Genomic DNA, 18,225 nt, shown 5'->3' with positions numbered 1-18,225 from the left:
TACGTGACTCTACATAACTTAAGGATCATTCCTATTGTTATGCATCTTTCCCACACCCCTCATAAGAATTTATGTTAAATTGGTATTTCTCAAAATCAAATTGATGTCTACCTACTACAATTTGGAATGCAAATTTTATTGAATTTTCCATAATTCACCAAAATAAATATGCAAAAAATGTACAGAAGCTCAAAAATGCTATTCGTCGTGAGAATTTAAATCTGTTTTACATTTTGAAATTCAGAAGGTATGTGAAAAACGCAGGCGATCACGCAAGCGAAATTCAAAATTCGAATTAAGTAATTCAAATAAAGAATTTCACCGATCACGAGAGAAAGTTCTCACAGTTTGTCACTCCCTCAAGGGACAACAGATTTAAATTTGGAACGCTGGGAATTCAAAGGACACGTGAGAATTCCGCAAATTTAAATTACCGCATTCAGATAATGGTTCGAATATTTAATTTAGAAAAAAACGAAAAAGGATCATTTTTGTAAAATTCTTAAAGAATGCCTGATTGTCTGAGTCACATTATTCGCATATCAAAGGCGTTGTTTAGATACAAAAGATGATTGGAATCCGAGACCTCACAAAACGTCGTAATTTGCGCTACATGTCGTTAAAAAGAGAATTGACATAAGGACGCCTTTTGAGTACGTCGCAAAAATTTCCAAACAAAAGCAAAAGTTTTCCTCAGAAACTGTGCCACGCGTAATAAGAGCATTGTCAAAATGACAAAAACCGTGCCACGCGTAATACGAGTATTGTCAAAATGACAAAGTGCTCGACAATTTTACCCTGTTCGTTGGTTTCGCAACAAAACGCATGCATTACCCTCGATTTCGCAACTGGCTGACCTATATTCTTTTCAGGTAGTAGTTTTATTCATTCAGTCGTTTATTTTTAGCTCTACATTTTTATTTTCCAACGTATCCTATAAATCCTAAAGTATTATTTACGTTCATCAAGCTTTCAAGCCGATTATATTTTAATCAAATTAAAAAACAGAAGTTTCGTGTATAAGATCTTCGTGTTACAGATAAAAGCTTTTCGATTCGAGATTCCAACATAATAAACCGATCTTTTGATCGAAAACAAAAGATTACCGATCACGCCAAAATATCCACACGCACCACTTTTGATTTTCGAATGCCAACAGGAGCTCGTGCCAAAATACAAAAATTGTTCTTAATTCAAACTTGATAATCCAGGAGCACGCTTCTGGAGAAACGCACGCTTTTGCCTCCGGTAGCAGAAAAAAGGTTGCTACTTAAACCCTTACTTCAAATCACGCTACTTTAATTTTTTAAATTGTACTTCCTAATTCGAAATTTCACGCGATTATGTTTTTTATGATGTGCCAGATACATTTCATGCAGTGCTATCCCGCTCACTCGCTGCGCTATTTCCGTATGACTATCCCGTTTCATGGGAGCGCGACAAACAGTGACATCTAGGCGACGTTGTCACCGCTAGCCAATGACGAAAGCTTGCGCTCCCATTGGCCGAAGATGTCATTGTGATATTTTTTCTGTGACATTTTTTTGTGGTTATGAACAGCTATTATTCGCTCGTTTGCTTTGATGATGTCTTTACTTTTTCTCACACGATGTTGTTGGTATTATTATGTGTTTAATAATTAGTAACCACCAACTTAAAAATATTGTTTACCATTTTCAGACTATTTTCAAGCCATTTTCCTGGGTTATCAAAAGGAACGTAAGAATTCGATTTACGAATGGTATAGGATTAGAAATAATTAAAAAATGTTAAGTTATGAGACGTCTAACAAATTTTTATCAAATAACTTATTGAGAATAAGCTGTTGTTTTGCAATTTACACAGAAAGTTTGATAAATAAGTAGATATTAATTGTAAAGTTTTTCGTTTATTTCTTTAGTGATCGTAAAAATAATAATTCATATTTTGGAAAAATTACCCTACTCCTTAGTCTTTCTATGCATTTATTTTCATGGTATACCAAAATTTTAAACTTGTAGCTTGTAGTAGTCAAATCACGTTTTAAAATTCTAAAAAAGACGGAACTGATTCTAAACGACGTGGGCGTATTCGCTGTCATTGGTTAAATATGTCACCAACACCCACGCGTGCCGTGCCATGATTGGCCCAAAGTGTCACCGTGTCGCAGCGCGCGACATTCACCATTGGCCCGACCACGCCCACCTATTTCAAATTAGAACGCGGAAAACGTGCTCTAAATTTAAATTGAGTTGAACGAAGTAGGTATGGAACGCAGTTTGAAATTTAAATTTCGAATTCGTTGAGACATCTGAATAATAATGTCTAATAACTTTTGTTGAGATTGCGACTAAAAGCGCGCCAAATGTAGAGTTCCAAATTCAAAAAGTTAACCCTTGAAAAGCGATACGGTACTGAAAATAGGTCAAATGCAATTTTTTTCTTTCTATTTAACGAAAATCTTGCTGATAAGAATGTTTTTGGCGTGTTGTCGTAGCCTGCCAGTGTCTCGCTGGAGTTGCGCGAAACTATTGATTGCGGCGCGGCGGGGTGACAAATGACTTAGCGCGGGCACATTTCAGACATAATGCGAACTTAATTGACGGGTATGCGGTTATTGCCGGATTTTGTGGGCGGAATTGTTTTGATTACCCAATTTAGGTAATGAGAACCTTTTAAAAAAATAGCCGTTTTTATTTTTTTTTTTGGTCCGAAGAACTCAAAAATGTTTCATTCCTAAAGCATAGATATTCGTCTGATTAATTAATCACAAATCTACAGAAATGTGTCAAATAAGGTAATGAACTAGTCTACACAGAAGTGAATGCCAATTTCTACCAAATCTAATCCTATAGATAATTCGCTACCCAAGATTTATGGGGTAATCGAACCCTACATTCCTGCTCGCTAAATTCAAATCCACTGTCTAACATTTTAACAACCTCAATTCAGGACCTAAGCACATTGTTTCAATCAACATTTTATACCTGCATCGGCACTCAAGTCTTATTTATACTGCTGTTTTACTTTGATTTCCCAAGCCCATTTCTTACAGAGTCTTAGAAAGTATGAGGGGAATAAAAAACCCCTTGAGGTAAAAGGGTAGTGCAGTAGAGGGTTGCACGACATAAAACTTTACGTGTGGTCGTAAAACCGCGGATCAACAGGTATTTTAGGGTTAGTGACGATTTTGGCCCGGGACTAAAAGTAACAAAGAGACATAGTAATATTAGTATTCAACCGATTAGGAAAGAATGACATCAGAAACATTACAATCTGACGTAGTTAAATTACAATCTAACCTAACCTAACCCACTGTTAGTTTGCAATCTAACGCGTTATATTATAAACTGACAGAGTTCACAATTTCACGTTGACATATCTAAGTAAAACCCTGAATCTTGAGCCCGAATTAGGCACAACACAAAACCCAAAACTACATAGATTCAAACTCCTCTGAATTGAATTTCAACTAAACTCAGGTGTCGTTTCATAATACGGGCTTGATCAGTGTTACCTAATAGTCCTGACAATGCTTAAGTCGTTGACTGCCGAGACACTAGGACCAATAGAAATGTTATTTTTCGAGGCTCACCGGAGAGCCGCATGGCGTCTAACATATTAAGTATAATAAAATAATAAAGTGAGTAGGTAATCATCTCCAAACCTTCAGACAATTAAAGCAAGTCTTTGTTTCTATCAACTACTAAGCTCATTGGCGAAGTGGCTTTCAGGAGCTGGCCTTATGGCGCCATAAACTTTTATTGTAAGGCATAGGTACCTAGACTACGTTCACTTATGCAGAGAGGAGAAAGCAGTTTGAACCCTATTGCAATGATATAGGGCCAGACGTGGTCTCATCAAAAAGGAATAAAAACAAAGAACCTAAAAGACACAGAGTACGCAAATTGATGAATACCTCAAACAACAAAATATTTAAGCTGTAAAGATAGATTAAAAAATAAGTTACTTAAGTTTTCAGCAGTAGACGTCCTTTGGTTGAAACGAACAAACCCGTACCACAGTTCTTTGATTATTTAATTTCTTGTTTTTCAAAACACTCTAGTCACATTAGACACCACAAAACTCCACTATTGTCAGTACATAAAACAAAATAAAAATCCAGAACGTTAACTTCCGAATAATTTCCTTCATTTGGAAATGTACTCTTTTCTACCCGCATCAAACGAATTAGGTACCAATCTCTTAAAAAGTCCGAATTATTGCAACACACAAGTACCCTTCATACCTATACAAGAGCCAAGATTAAACGCACAGAAAAATATCGTACGGTGTTCAAAGACTTACATCATCTACCCTCCACTCAGAGCCTCTATAAAAGGCGCGGGTACGTTCATTTGTTTATTTTACTTCACCCAGTTACATTTGCATTCCATTTCATTTCGACTGACTACTGGACACTTTTATACCTTTTTTACTGTCGTTTTATTTTTATTCGGGTACAGCGTAGGTAAGGGTAGGGTTCGTTTTTAGGTTTACGAGTACCCGCGGAGTGTAGTTGGCGGAATGTTCAAGTGGCGTGCTTTATTTTAGGGTTAACTTTGAATGGATGGAACTACTGAAAAGGTGAATAGAATGTAGATGGAGGATGCCGTAATGAATACTTTATGAGTTTGATTTCGTTTTGTGAAGAGCTATTTCATTGTTATTAAAATTATTGTGAACAATTATTGTAATCCGTTCACAAGCTATACATATTATGCTAGTAATGTTACATTCGGATACTTTTTACTTCGCTAATTTGACTTTTTTGTCAATATAATAAGCTACGGGAAAATTTTTCAGTGGTGAGATAACTTTTATATTGACATTCTGACATTATTTATTTTCAACACCAAACTTAAAACTTAATCTGATAATGATTATTTTGTTTTTTCAATAGGTGCTAGAAGAAAAATTGTATTTCTTGATAATATTGATAACAAGATTATCATAAATCCAGCGTATTGCTATTTCCATTCGAAATCAAATCCACATTTCTCGAAACACTTTAATTTATAAAATTTAGTGGCGAATTACTCTATTACATCCAATTTTAAGCGTAGATTAAGTTTGTTAAGTTGTCAGCTAGTTGAAGGTTAATCAAGAGGCAAGCGCAGTTCTTAACCCTTTATACTGCACACTACACAAAAACTTTGGGCCTTATGACAAGGGAGTAAGGTTCAAATTATGGTGGCAAATATTAAATACGCAGGGTCGCATAAAGGCTTAATTCTTCCGTCTACGGAACCCGTGGTGGTTAATTGAACATATGCATCCCGCTGGGAACCCTGTCTCTAGGATTCTAGACGCTTCGGGATTGCACAAGGCATTGGCCATAGTGGAAAATGAGCATAGTTCTTTCCCGAGACTTTTAACGCTTCATTTTGTTAAAAAATGCGAACTAAAGTTCATAGCAGACTTATCAACACTGAAAGGGATCAATACCGTATCGCCTTTCGCAAGCTGTCACCGCCTTCTGCGCTGTCAACCGTGAGGCGAGGCGATATGGTGCGGCTAAGTGTGCGTTGCAGTATGGAGTTTCATACAAAGAATACTGACCGCCTCCTTTCCGGGTTGATGTGCTACGAACTTTATCTCTGATACTTACTTACATACCTACTAAAAACCTATGTCTTGCCTTACCTATGTGGCAGATTGTGGCATAGGTAATTTTAAATATCCATGTTTGTTATATTGAAAGTCAACAGCAGCAGCTTACTTCTATCCACTATTCAGTAGAAGTGGAATAAAGTAGGACATAAAGCCAGTTAGGACATACAATGGACAGGACATACAATTCATAGCAAAAGTATAAATTAGGACTCTACATAATTATGCTATAACCTAACAATGTGACTGCTGCCTTACTCTGGAGCAGTCAAAGTGGTTGCCTAGTTCTAAAAACCAACGCCGCCACTTTGTGTGGTCACCACTATGTAGGCATATTACCATTTTTATACAGAGCAAGTGCCTAAAATTAGTAATTTGTAGTACACTTAATATTTTCGTTAACTCCTACCGGGTTTGGTTGAATTTATGTGGGTGCTTGTGTGATGCGTTTTTATCTTTTTATCCAACCAAAAAATTTGTGTCTTTTGCTTAGCAACAAACTCATGTGTTGTCATAGCAACCAAACTATTTTGTGTATTCACGCGCATACCGCATACTTGGTTTACTTACTTCAAAGTCAAATACAACAGCCAGCACACCACATCAAAGCTAAAACAATACCTACTTATATGCTACATTTATTTTGAAAAGGAATTTGATATAGGACATTGCTGCAACGGATATTACTTGTAAATCATAAATCTTAGAATCGTACAATATTATTTGAGAACTAAAAGTTATTAGACGAAGAGCTAGTGAACGCCAGACCTACGTCATTTTATAAAAGCTGAAAGTTTGTCAGCGTATGCTCCCAATATAGGATATTATAATGTTGCTGAATCATGAAGTTTGGGTCATCGTGGCTTTGGGAGCTACCCTAAAAAACTGTCTGGCAAGGAGTTGGAACTGTCAAAACTGTCTGGCTGTTGGGGAAAATACTTCTAATTATTGCCCAAATAATTATACATAAAAATCAGATTTTATGGTATAACGTAAGTCTAACTTGCTGTCTGTCGCTGTCTAACGTTGACAAACTTTCAGCTTTTATAAAATGACGTAGGTCTGGCGTTCACTACTTAGTCTATGAGTGCCTGAGTTTGCACCAGTGACTTATCTCGCCAGACTCAGTTTATTAGGTTAGGTATCTACAATTATTCATAGGGTTAGGTAGGTATCTACATGAAAAACTTAAATAAAAGTGGAAAAGTTGCAGTTGGAAAAGTGTAAAAGCTATTGGTTTTTTCTTTTCCCTTTCAAGATTGTACTGGCTGTTTTGTTCAGACTTTGCGTGCGTGTTAATTCCTAGGCATTAATTGATTCCCTCCGGCCACCCGCGTCGTCTCTGTGTATTTTTAAACTTTGCCAGAACAGTGGGCTACTGTTTGTTAGTTATTCATAAACGAAAAGTTAGCGCTAGAAATATTAAGACAACTGTCCTCTCCAGGAGGATTGTTGGAAGAAATCGCTATTCAGAGGTAAGACCGCCAATTTGATTATGTTCTTTCCATGTGCAATAAAGAAAAACTATCTCTATCTAAGTCGCTTTTTGTGAAAACCAAAGAAATACTCAATAAGTTACCTGGATACTTCATCATCAGGAATTTAATAAATGGAAAAATTGTTTGGTCTAGTTCAACAATTTGATACTCACACAAAAGGATTGTGCATTATGATAAGATAAGAAACTCTTTATTTGACACATAGACACCTAACAAGAAGTACGAGTATGCTGACTAGAAAAGTTCTAGATTGAAAACTACTGGAAAAACCATGGAGTAATCCTACCAATAGCCACTTAGAACGCCGAATGTGACCGCTAAAATCATAGTCTAATAGCTGGCTGGTGAAATACTCCTTCGATCTTCACTTGTTCCATTTGTTCCACTCCGAAAGTAGAAGTCACTGTTATAATAACCATCGCGTTGAATGACACAGTCCAAACCGGCGTCCTACATCAAGATTTCAGGGGTTTTATTATAATGGAAATATTGTTTTTTGTTTTGACACTCATGCGTGACATGTAGTGTAGGTAAATGAAAATTGAGCAGCCTAAATGAAGTATTATGTATTTATTAAGATTCTAAATGGCACCGGTTCCTGACGCACGCCGGCTAAGCTCAGCGCCGTCTGAGGCCCTCCTCTGGACCTCTGAGGTGCCCCACAGCAGCAGTCCACTGCTCGCGTGGAGGAGGAATCCACTCCTTAGGATGCTAGTACCTCCTCACAGCATCCGGCTCGAAGGACCATGTAGCACCATTGACGTTGCAATTAAGCTTGTAAGGAAAACTAGCGTAGCCAAAAGCTACTAGAAACCTTTACGTGACAACTAAAATCATCGCCTAATAGCTAGCTAGTGAAATACTCCTTGTGATATACTCCTCTGATCTTCACTTGTTCCATTTGTTCCGCTCCGAAAGTAGAAGTCGCTGTCATAATAACCATCGCGTTGAATGACAAAGTGCAAAACGGTCGCCCTACTGCACCCCCGGCGACAGTTCACGATAACTCACGGTACGCCTCCCTCGTTAGTGTTCCAAGTTCAAATTTTAAATTTCGCTCGAGTCATTTGCCGTCGCCGCTCGCGATCGGTGCGCGGGACACATGACGTCATTAGTCAACGGGGATACGCCACTGAAAAGAGTTTGATACTTTATATGCTTGAGTTTGGTTTCTAAACTTCGTTTTATCCAAAAATAAAAGTCTTTAAAAGCAAGACCTACACGCGTCCAATATCGTGTGTTGTCCAGTCTTAATTTATCACAGCGGTTTATTAGTTTTCCGAAGTAATTTTACTACGAAGTGATTCTGCTACTAATAGTGTAGTGTCGTGGTTACTACGTTTGGTGAAAAGGTACATGGTAGCAATCCCGCAAATAATAATTATTCTAACGATTGGTATTAGTCAGTAAATCGCAGGCATTGTATGCACCTATGTATGTATGTATGTATACCTGATGGTAATCACATACCATCAGGTGATCCGTCTGCTCGTTTGCCTTCTGTCACATAATTTTTAAAAAAAAAAGGCATCTTACAGAAATTACGGTCTTCAAGTTAATACTAGAAGACAGTAATTTCTATTTGTCAGATTCTTATCAGTAACTATTCAATGTTGTATTGCTACTGGATTTGTAGACTCGACTCTATGATAATACTAAAGAGTCAGATACTAACAACAAATTGAGACAATTTTCATGACCTGTCAAAAATCTGTTTCTCTGTAGAGTTCTTTTTAAAATATTCCTGTATGACCATATTTCGACGGTCCCTACGTATAATAACGTATCTGAAAACGGCCAATTTTACAGGAGAGCGGTTTGAAGGTTTAAACATGTGTAGCTCGCGTTCTATTTATCATACATTGATGAAATTTGGTACAATAGTTTTATATGAGGTATATTTTATAAAACATGAAGAATTATCAAAAAATAATCACAATAAGTGTGTTATTTGTCATTTACTCACTTATACATCGGAAAGTTTCTAATTACAAATAACGTAAGTGGTACTTACTAACTTTTACGTTGGAGTAATATATTTGTTTAAATTATTAACTGCCACATAAGTGATTGTACATGGGAACAAAGTTCAGCCACTACTGACCGTTACTCTCACTCTAGGCCCATAGTCCGGCTTGATGAGGCATAGCAACGTCCCGCCTCGTTTCCCAGATAGTTGCATATTGAAGGCACTTCAATACCTTAATATTCTTCCTTATGTAAGGCGTCTTTTGACTGAAGAATACCTGTAGAACCGGTAAATTTTCTTTGTCAATAGTGCCGGCCAGGTTTGACAGCATGACATCGAGTCCAAAGATCCACATAGGTCTTTTTTGAGTTCGATCTTATGGAACATTGAATACAACTGGGTAATAAATGGAACCCTTTTCAAGGGTATGGACATTTCAAGATATTATCTGTCATACAGACAGTTTCATCATTACAAGAATATCCTCATACCTTTCAGAGCCTCCCCTCTAACAGCGAGGCGACTTGCCTGGGCGCCACAGACGGCATGATGATCGCCCCAGGCCAGGGACCACATATATTTAAAGGCATCCCTGACACTTTCACCTGACGCCCACATCACTGTCAAAGCTAAGGCCCAGATCAAATATCTAAGAGTAAGGTCCTGTTAATCACCAGTGGCGTCAAGTAGTGAGTGCGGTGACCTTAATTGTATATAACCAGTGGCAGCTTGCACTTTACCAATCCGTCGCCGTGCGTATGGAAGACAGCTTGCTTTTTCGTGGCTGCTTCCCTAATTTGGAGGTTCAAAAACTCTATGTCGGAAAGCTATGGAGAAAGGCTGGGAGCTCTATACTGGCACCCTCAAAAGCATGATTTTGTCAAATCTAAAGCCTCCCTCGCAGGAAAGGGTAACGCTGCCCATCTTCTAAGACCTTAATAGGCCCAGAAAGTCTACAGGACTACATCGTCTGCTTTAACGCAGCGTGAAGAACGAGGTGAAAGCTCCGCCTTAGGAGGACAGAGAGGCCGTTAAACGTGAGACTCGCTAGACTGTCCTGTATTCTAGTAGTTGATAAACCACCTCGCAGTGGCTAAGTTGGGTCACCGAACCTTAGTCGCTCTCGTGCTTAAGTTTAAGGTTACTTGAGCGATCGCACCATGACTGGGCACGGATCCTTCGAGCCCTACCTGTATTGCGGTGGCTAGGAGCATACGACACACCATATTCTTGCGGGATAGCATAGTCAAAGCTATGTGGACGGTAACAAAACCTAGGTGGTAATGAATCACCTCTATCTGAGAAGACAAGGTGCCGCAAGAAGCTGCGGTACGATAGCCTGACAACGAACCATTTAGATTCACTCCAGGGAAGGTAACATTATGATTGCCTCCTATCTTCCTTCCTAGGTAATGACCAGCGTAAAGGGGGAGTGAGGCCGCACGGGAGTCATTGCATAGGCCACCACCACCGTCTGCTGACGGTGAGTGTGTGTACGGGAAAGCTGTGTACTTCCAGTTGCTGTCGTTTTAACTGTCGCCGTGTAGGGGGGAGGTCTTTGTCCGGAATCTCAAAGTTAGCACTTATAGTGAGTGACGGGGCACCAGGGTATTTTTAGGGGGTGTATGCAATATCATGTAAGCATTATCATGTAATAGTAGCTTCTAAATGCAGTTAAAGGAAACTTTGTTGGAAAGTGTTACTTGCTTATATTTAATTCTGAATGCCTTAATATGCTTGATAAATAAATAAAATAAATATTACATTTTTTTACTTGTATTTTGTATTATAAAGTAGCATAGGAGAAGAAATTGGTTGTGTTGAGTGTAATAAATGACCCTAAATACTTCAGTCGTGTTGTATATCATATTTTATATTGTTTTGTCTTCATTTTAATCTCCACCAGATATTGCTAAAATACAATTTCCCAGCGTAAAACACCGTTACTGGCACTAACTTATAGACATAAAACAAACTTTTCCAAAGTAAAACATTTGTAGTGGCAGTTACGGCTATAAGATACTTAAATTTTCCGACGTAAAAATAGGTAAGTGCCACTTATTTATCATAGTAACTTTAAATTTCCCTAGTAAAACAACGCAACTACCTTATACCTACAGTTAATTGATTAATTTGCCGTTGGTATAAGTTTGAGTGAAATAAATTAAGTCAGAAACCATAATAATACCTATTTCCTTCATAAATTACGTATCAATTCACTCGATTTGCACGAATGAAAGTGGCTGTTGCGGGGCTGGGCGCGCGGAGTAAGGCGTGCTTTCCAACGTAAAATTTCTTAACTGCCACTAATGCTATTTTACTGCGGAAATCGTTCTAATTTTGTAGTTGCGGGATTTGTTTTTTGACGTTTTAAGGTTCAATTTGAATAAAAACTGTATGTTTTTTTAACTGAGCCGTAACTTTTGGGTGCTCTGAAGGTTTTGCAAACAAAAACGGCAAATCACGGAACTGGTAGATACTGAATTGTACGTAGGGACCGTCGATTTTAACTAAGTCTAGATTTAGTTCAGCGAATTATTTAGAATGATACGTATTGATACGCACCCTATTTGCGAAAGTACCAAATCACATCGGTCGGCATAGCCCCAATAGCGCCGCGGCGTCGGTGTCGCGGGCGCGCGGCGACATGACGAATGGCGCCCGTTCCAAATTTAAAATCTGCCGCGTAACGCTCGCGCTAATGGCATTGTTTATGGAAGCGTTCGCGGCTGCCAGTGACTTACGAAGGCTGAACGGGCGATTTCCTTCGCCCGAGATTAATTTAAATGACGCTTGAAATCGTTTAAGTGCATTTTCTGACTTGTAACGGGGGAGATTATAATGTTTTGCCAAAGTCATTGGAATTGAAACCGTCGATTTTAACTAGAGTGGCTGTGAGAGTCATAATAACAAAACTTAAGTACTTAAAAAGCCTAAACCTAAGTAGGAATTCAAAATCTTTTCTGAAAACAGATCCATGAATCGGTTTTAATTTTTCACAGGCATGTAATTTGACACAAGGTGGACAGATGACCTTATAAAGGTTGCAGGGGCCCTAGATGCGAGCCACCTCCAACCAGCCAATTCGAAATCATTGGAGGAGGCGTGGACATCCTAATAAGACAGAAATGATGATGATGATGACATAATTTACAAAGTAATAAGATACACCTACCCACATTCATCAACGGTTACACGAAGGAAGTTAATTACAACCAAAATAGTAATTTTCACTTCTGGCACTCAGTTTAGAAAATACGGTACTACATAATAACCTCTTTCTCTTTGATAATAAACAACGGCCGTCGAACAAAACGCGGCTCACATTTAGTTAACGTTCTCATTTAGAGCCATTCAAAACAGCCAGCTAATTAATCTTAATTGCACTTTTGCAACTACCCGCCAGCTTTCAGGGGCCTGCTACCTTTGGACGTGCTTATAGTGGAACTACAAAAGGGGTGTAGTTCAAACAAAACAGCCACATCAGGAATTCAGGACTCTACATTTGTTTTGTGTGAAAGTAACTATACTAATAAATAGTTCGCGTAAAGAAGCTCTGTATCAAAATAAACTGACCCTCTAATTACAGCATTTTTCTAGAATTTGTCAAGTTGGATCATCATCATCATCATTATCAGTTACGTCATTCGCTCAGTCACCTATTTGGCGTTTTTGCCGGTATACGTTTGCCACACTGACGATTTTAATCTCTCTGCCCTTAGTCAAGGGTCATAACTTACTACGTGGTTCTGGCTAAACTGGCAATGGCACACTAATGCCACTCATTACCGCCAAAAAGTTAGCGCTTGACGTCTGCTTTTGCCACTTTGATTTAGCTGATCTCTCTGCCCAATGCTAAGGGTTTACTCACACTGGTCCGTGGTTCTGTCACTTGAGTCACTCCGGCCGAAGCGGCCTAGCTGGCATTTTCACGAATGTCACACTCATTGCCGCCAAACAGTTAGCGCTTGGCTTCTGCTGTTGCCATTCTGATTGACTTGGCTGTTCTTCCTGCCCTAAACCAAAGGTCTTACCACACTGGTCCGAGGCTCTGTCGCTTGAGTCACTGCCGAACTGGCATTGGCACGCTAATGCCACACTCAATGCCGCTAAACAGTTAGCGCTTGGCATCTGCTTGAGATGGCTGTTCTTTTTGCGCTTAGCTAAGGGTCTACTCACACTGGTCCAAGGCTCTGTCGCTTGAGTCACTGCCGAACTGGCATTGGCACGCTAATGCCACACTCATTGCCGCCAAACAGCGCTTGGCATCTGCTTGAGATGGCTGTTCTCTCTGCCCTAAACCAAAGGTCTTACCACAGTGGTCCGAGGCTCTGTCGCTTGAGTCACTCCCGAACTGGCATTGGCACGCTAATGCCACACTCATTGCCGCCAAACAGTTAGCGCTTAACGTTTGGTGTTCCCATTATGACATGTGCCGGCGCCGCGGTGGCACTTGGCACGTATCGTGAGCTAATTTGGATTGTTTGGCACCGGTCGATTCACTGCACAACAGCATTTCTGATGATTGGGTTATGTTACATGATATTGGTCCAATTTTTAATGACGATTTCAAATCTGTGATTGAAATATCTGTATCAGCTCTGGTTAAAAAAATATGACACTTGGGTCTTTTTGTAAAAAAACACTCTTTTTTTATAGATGATCCTATTTTATGAAGTTGTTAAGTTGAAAAAACTTTCTTTTATTTGACTTCCTTGCTGATGCTGAAGGCAGACAGCTCTTCTGAATGATTCAACAGCAGTCAGCCATCATGTGTGCATTGCAGTGGCCCTGATAGCGTCCCTCTATCGTACAAAGGCCCTGGTGGATTTGCTTGCCATGTTCTTTACTTAGATCCTTAAGAGTTGTGATAAAATTGTTCAGGTGATTGCGAAGAGAGTGTAATTCGATGTTTATATTACATCCAACCAAAAAAACATGTTTGTAAGTGACTCATACGTTGTTCGATGTGTAAGAATAGTAAGATTTTTTCGGATTTTCCAAAAAAAAAATTAAAATGCCAAAATAACTCATTCCATGTCTTTTCGGAAGACTTGAAGATCCTAAATCTCTAAAACGATCGTTTAAACCATCTTGGCTACATGGTTTTGAAAATTTCGGGTCACATTCAAAGTCTCTACCACACTGACAGTTTTCGCCTCAAAATCCTCATGTGAAGTATCAACATGAGGTTCAGGTGACTTCTTAGGGTTGAAAAGACGTCTACATGCCAAACGTATGCAAGGAATTACTATTTAGTTCAATATTTTTTGGTTAATACCATTTTTGTTCAAAAATAAAAATAACAGTCGTCGCGATGGTTCAAGGGTTCCTTTCAGATCATAGCGGTTTCGTACCTAAATCTACACATATTCTTATTTGTTTATAAACGTAAAAACTCAACGCATCTTTTCCACGCCTTTTGCGGAATTCAAGGCTTATCTTTCATTTCCACTGGGTCCCCAAACTAATTTTTTTAAGCCAATTTTATGAACTTTGTCACATTTAAACGGATTATTTAAACATATCCTCTCCGCAAATGAAACAAAATTGATTTAGATAATTCACACAAACACTGCTTAATGCTACCATATTAAATTATACAAAGAAAACATAGTATTTTTTGAACTGTCGGCGAATTAAGACTGAAATTTAGCAATTTTTGAGTGAAAGCTATAACACGTAAACAAGAGCTGCTACGAAAAAATGGACGGCAGATTCAGAATCAGCGACGTCAAATTAGTAAACATCATGTAATGAATGTCAATCATCAGCCAAAAGTTGCAATTTTGTTGTGCAGTGTATTGATTGCAAAGCAAACAAATTTAGCTTACTACGAGGGGTTTACAGGATAAAATTTATAAAAAAAAATATTTTAAAAGAAATGGCAAGGTAATGAGACATTGATTTAAAACATAAGGGTTGTGTTTGCTTTCTGTAGTAAACGAACAAAAGATTTTACTACGTGCTACGGAAACTGACTACGATAGTACGATACTACATTCGTATCGTAGCAATTCTTAGAGCTATAACAAACAGGTTATAGTATATTATTGGACAACAAAAACTGATCTTCTAATGTTTTTTTCGGTTATTTATTTAAACCGTTTGTAGATTTTGGATTCGATAAGCAAACGGAACAAGAGTTCCGTTTGACGTAATAAGAATTACAAAACGTTGCCGATGTTGCTTATTTCCCGGTTTCTTTGATTTCTTTCGCGTCCAACAAGATATTATTTTTACGTTGACAGGAAAAGGAGATACATATATGGGAATAGGACATAGCTCGTAGAGCTGATGGCCGCTGGGGCAGGAAAGTTCTTGAGTGGCGACCACGAAAGACGTAGCGTGGGCAGGCCTACCACTAGGTAGACCGACGATCTGTTGAAGGTCGCGGGAGGTGCCTAGATGCGAGCGGCGCAGGACCGATCTTTGTAGAAATCCTTGGGGGAGGCCTTTGTCCAGCAGTGGACGTATTTCGGCTGAAACGAACGAACGAAGGAAAATAACGTTACGTTAAATATACCTACGTTGACAAGAAAAGAGAGTCGTAAAAATAGTAGCTAGATACACTACGAAGAATATAAATATTGAGTAAGTACAGTAAATTAAGATAAAGGAAAAAACACACTTAAAACCCTACATAACGGGATGAGTCAATATTATACATGTCCGATCATCACTTAACCTTTGCGGCGCCGTGCCAATAAATTTTTCATTTTTATTTTCATAAATTCCAACTTTGAACCCGAGTACGTCGTAGTATCTGCGCGTACGCATCTTGTATCGGCCAATCGCGCGCGGGGGCGGGTCGGCTTTGGAACGTTACGACTTATCGCTTAATGGGCTCTGTCAACGGGTTAACGTAGAAAAATTAGCTTTGGTGTATAAAAAATACGAGATTTTTTTTTTACTTTGGACATGAACTTTTTCCTATGGTACCAAAAACTTAATTAATTTTTAAACGATAAACTTTACTTCGATACTTTTTATTTTTATTCGGATAATAAAATTCCTGTTTAAATTTTAAGTCCCCCATTTTAAGTGTTTCATTTAGATATTTGTATGAAAATTCCTACTTATTTCCATTTTTAAGTAGCTTTCGAAGTTACAAAAGCAATCTTCTAAAGTTGTGGTTTTGATAGCGAAACGGATAGAGTGGGGGTTTGAATCCCAGAGACATTGGGGCTTATGAGCACGAGTATTTATATTCAGAGTCTAAGCAGAGGTAAAAAATCTTTATAACTACCTACTTAGTTTATTTGAAACTTTTTATATAGTTCCCATAGTACAAGCTGCTATTAATTTGGGGCTAACTAACCGGAATATAACATTAACATACCAAAACAAAACTTAACCGCATCAGACAATCGGCAATCACAGTTTAACTTCATTATTGTTCTCGGAATTACCATTTTAATTGTATGATCGATTGTTTGACGCGTTCATTTGTCTCAAGTGACAGTTGCCCTTGACATTTGGGACTTCCTCGACCAGCTCTGGACATGCATCAATCATTAGCTAATGATATGCTAATTGCATCTTTCGGACGTGGACGTTAGATGAGTTTTCCTGCTACGTGGTCGCGTAATTTGCCTAAAACAGAATTATAAGTATTACGCGAATTTCCTATAATTTGGTGTTGTCACTATAATCTACGTAGGGTAAGAAAACAAAAAACAGATGATAATTAGCTGTTGTTGTATAAGTGCGAGACTAGATAGGAAAAATAAATAAATCGAAGCAGCAACCGAGTCAAAAGATCGTCTAAAGAGCTCCTTGATACAATGTCGTGTTGTTTATTCCCTAGTAAAAGGTATACTTCGAATCATGTACCTCATGTACCCATCATAACAAACGACCAAGATCCCTACAATCACTATCGTGCGAACAGTTCAGCCGATACACCAAAAATCGTGATCTCATTTCGCGGAACAGATATACACGGCAGCAACAAAAAGACGCGTAAAGCCCGGACTCCACCGAAGCGGAGACGAGGCGAGCGGAGTGGAGATATGTTTTAAATAACTGATAGAATAGACTAGTTTCCTAAAAAAAAATTTTTTGTCCGTCATGTTTAATGTCAAAAAATATTGGACACGTATATTTTTATTTGTCAATCTAACAAATAATTACATAGTTATGGTGCGTTGAAGTTCGGCACGACGTCACAACGTGCGGCACTTTTATGCACGCATTGACGTCACGGGCCTCTTCTTATGAACTTTGGCGAGCTTTATCTCTTTAAATTTTCATTAGTTGGAAAAAGTGAAAAATACGTGTAGAGTATTTTTTGATAAGTTAACTGACGGACTAATTAAAACTCTTGCTTTTTGACCCAGGAAACATCCCTATTAGTTTTTACACCACTCGTCTCCATTCAGCTTAAGGCTCGGAGAAGAGACAGAGATTGTGTTTTGAATATCCAATCAGATTTTTGAATCAAGAGGAGATGTAGAAATAACGAAATCTGATTGTATTTATAACCAAAGCGGAGAGGAGAAGAGAGCGTTTTAATTAAATCTTTTGTATCAATCCGCTTTGGTGATAACCGGGCCTAAAGTGGATGATACTACTGAGCGGCGACGCATCATAACATTCAGCTAAAAAAGCGGCTCAAGGCTATCAGCAATGTCCACCTGAAAAAAATAGAAGGCGCAGCATACTTAGACGAGAAGATGAGCGGCGTGTAATGAGCGTCGCCGCCCCAATACATCTCTCTCTACTTCATCTAACCGTGCTGGTTTCTGCACAGCTTCTGATAGAGATAGACTAGCTGAAAAATATTTCTTCACGTCTCCGCTCCGCACATCTCCGCACACCTTTTTGGTGGAGTCCAGGCCTAATGATACGTTTCGTGACGCGTCTATTAGATATCTATGGCCGCTGTGCACGCACAAACATCATTATTTACCGGTGTCCGGCACAAATGACAGTTTAGTTACAGGGATACGCTTTTTGTGAGGTTACTTTTAATAACGCTGAAGGCTGAGATTGTGTGGAACTTGTAAGCTTAATTAGGTTTCGAAACTGATAAGTACGGGCAAAGTGTAGCAAAGTTGTAGGGCGGACAGACGACGTAATAGAGCTGTAACGGTTTACGTTTGTAACACATCTGAAGCATCGTGACGTTTGAAGTGACAAAAACGCCACTGATTTTAAATC

This window comes from Ostrinia furnacalis, unplaced genomic scaffold, assembly GCF_004193835.3.
Source record: "Ostrinia furnacalis isolate ACB-3 unplaced genomic scaffold, ASM419383v2 OfSCF1921, whole genome shotgun sequence".
Classification (NCBI taxonomy): domain Eukaryota; kingdom Metazoa; phylum Arthropoda; class Insecta; order Lepidoptera; family Crambidae; genus Ostrinia; species Ostrinia furnacalis.
This window is presented reverse-complemented; position numbering follows the sequence as displayed.